This window comes from Anneissia japonica, unplaced genomic scaffold (assembly GCF_011630105.1).
Source record: "Anneissia japonica isolate Jap-2015-1 unplaced genomic scaffold, ASM1163010v1 scaffold287861_len940595_cov192, whole genome shotgun sequence".
NCBI classification, from domain to species: Eukaryota; Metazoa; Echinodermata; class Crinoidea; order Comatulida; family Comatulidae; genus Anneissia; species Anneissia japonica.
In genome coordinates, this window is record NW_022733264.1 from 111,863 (window position 1) to 114,428 (window position 2,566).

Sequence of the window (2,566 nt, forward strand, 5' to 3'; positions counted from 1 at the left end):
TATTCACATTATCATAAAGGAATAGCGCTTTAGAAAAAGAATAATGAATTTCTTTATACCTCTCCAGGTGGAGTTTTTACATATACTGTAAACAATGCTAGACTGTAATGGAGTTGAAAGACTACGAAGAAGACAATTAATAGCAAATGTAAGTACATTATTGAACATTTTGCATTGTTAATCCAATAGTTATACATGAGAATTCTGTCATCATATATGTTTATTATTTGACTACGGTTGTTAGGCATTCAAGGCATAGCTAGACAATTTCCCTCAACAGAGGCATGCACTGACATAACTGTATTCTATTCAACAACAACATACATTCCAAGTTACTCGCTAAACAAATCAAATACCTGAAACTGGCTAAAGGAACGTTCTTTAGAACTTGGGGCTTTTTAATTTTAAATATTATTTTTAAAGTTAAACGAAAGTGATAGAGGTAGGCCCAAATGACACCGTCTTTATAAATAGAGTGATATTAGTCATGGATGTACCTCAATGATGTCGATATCAATTACAGCTACCAGTGTGGGATCCAGGAATTCGAAATAGAGGGACCCAGGGACGGACTTTCACAAATGGAGAATCTAGACCACCTCAACCTCCATGCTCTAAATGGCCGGAAATGGAACGCTCAGACTTTAATTTAAATTTAAACTTACGGGGGGGGGGGGGTTGCACACTGGCATCAGTTGTCAAATTGTATTTCTTCGAAAACAAAGAGTAGTTTAATGTCAAATTGTATTTCTTCGAAAACAAAGAGCAGTTTACATCTTATATAAATACAGTTCGCTCTCCAATTCGAGACCACCGTTAAGACCTGAAAATTTTGGGGAGGTCTCGCGATGGTCTCGCGATGGTCTCCAATTAGAGTGTTAGCGTTGTGTTAAAAGGTTGAACATTGTCATTTGGGTCTTTGGAAAAGTGGTCTCGAATTACAGGGGTCTCGGAATTAGAGGGGTCTCGAATTGGACGGTGCACTGTAGTAATAATAATACTGACAATTTAAAAAGCACCGGGCGCTTAAGAGAAAACGCTCATGACGCCCCTCCACAAGAAAGTCGAAATATAAAAAAATGAAATTCAGGAAACCAAAACAGTTTAAATACATGAGCCGTACTTGGGTGTGCGTCACTGTCTCAATGTGACTATGTGCTCCAGTAGCACATGTAAGTGCTGTAAATAGCTGAACATTATTATTTGTTAAATTCAAAAACAACTAGCATTGCCCATGTACCCCGAGTTACCATAACTTAATAATAATAATAATAGATGGATTTTTATAGCGCAAATAAACGAGGTCTCTATAACTTATAAACTAACCTGGGCTCCACGACAAAAAAAAATACTTATTTTGCCGATCCCACCAAAGTTAGGCTATTTCGATAGCCATTCCCCAATATTGTGGTCAAAATCACATGGACGATCCTATCTCTCCCCATGAACCCCACCAGGAATTTTATTCCGGGACGCTAAACCGAGGCTCTGGACAGTTCCTTGTTTCGGACCCTGGTCAGAGTTGTTGGACCTCTGTCTGCATTTTTTCTTATTTTTCCTGATTTACGGACGGTTTACTACTGAAATCCTTGCTTTGACTCTACCAGCTAATTTAAGTATCTATGCATATAATAAGAATATAGCAAAGGTATTATTTAACTGCCTGTTTATTGGCAGGGGAAAAATGTCATTCAGATTTTTAATTGTAATTTAATAACTTATTTAATATAAATAATTAATAAATTCGATTATGGAATTAAACTTTTCAACTTTTAGCTCATGGTATCTTTAAATATTATATCGTGAAAATTGTTTGTATCAAGATATAGTGATAGTATTATGTTTATATCAAATATATAAATATATATATTCATTTCTATTAAATTGTACACTTTCATATATTTTATTCATGACGATCGAATGATAACATAATTTGTTCACGCCATTGTAATAGGCCTACACAATCCCATGAATTAATTAACCTCATTCATTTGGTGGTGTGATGATAGGCCTACTGTGGTAATTAATAAGTAATATGATAATGCCAGGGGTGGAGCCAGGATTTCCCGAGGGGGGTCCGAGTTCCCCTATCTCAGACGGGGCCGATGCCCCCGACGAGAGCAGAGTGGGCGTGGTCGAGCGTCTCTTAAAATCTTTCGAAAGTGGTCCAGGAAATTTTTGACCATTTTTTGGTTTCAAATGCTTATTTAATCGATTTTATTGTCTAATATAATACTAATATATACAAAATACATTTTTTTTTTCTCCCCGACGAATTGCGGTTTTTCTCCCCGACAAGGGGAACAGCACTCCCCAACGACTAGAGGTTTAAGAAGAATTCACCCCTTGCACACCTACCAGGGGCTCTTTCCTAGCACTCTCACTCAGTTTGCACATTCATGCAACCTCTTTTTGACCGTGCTGTATCCGCCTCTGTGGACCATCATCATCATCCTTATTCACAATCATCTTTATCATATCATCATCATCATCATAAACATCATCAATATCATCATAAACACCACCATCGTCATCACCATCAACAACATCATCATCATAAGCATCG

At 37.1% G+C, this 2,566-nt stretch overlaps 1 long non-coding RNA gene across 1 annotated transcript in view; it reads left to right on the forward strand.

Annotated features, from left to right (window-relative positions):
• The first annotated feature begins 24 nt into the window (after positions 1 to 24).
• Positions 25 to 2,566, forward strand: part of LOC117116166 — a 5,560-nt gene continuing 3,018 nt past the window's right edge. Inside the window, exon 1 of the long non-coding RNA XR_004446688.1 lies at positions 25 to 148. This is a non-coding gene — a long non-coding RNA (uncharacterized LOC117116166). The remainder of the gene's footprint in view (positions 149 to 2,566) is intronic.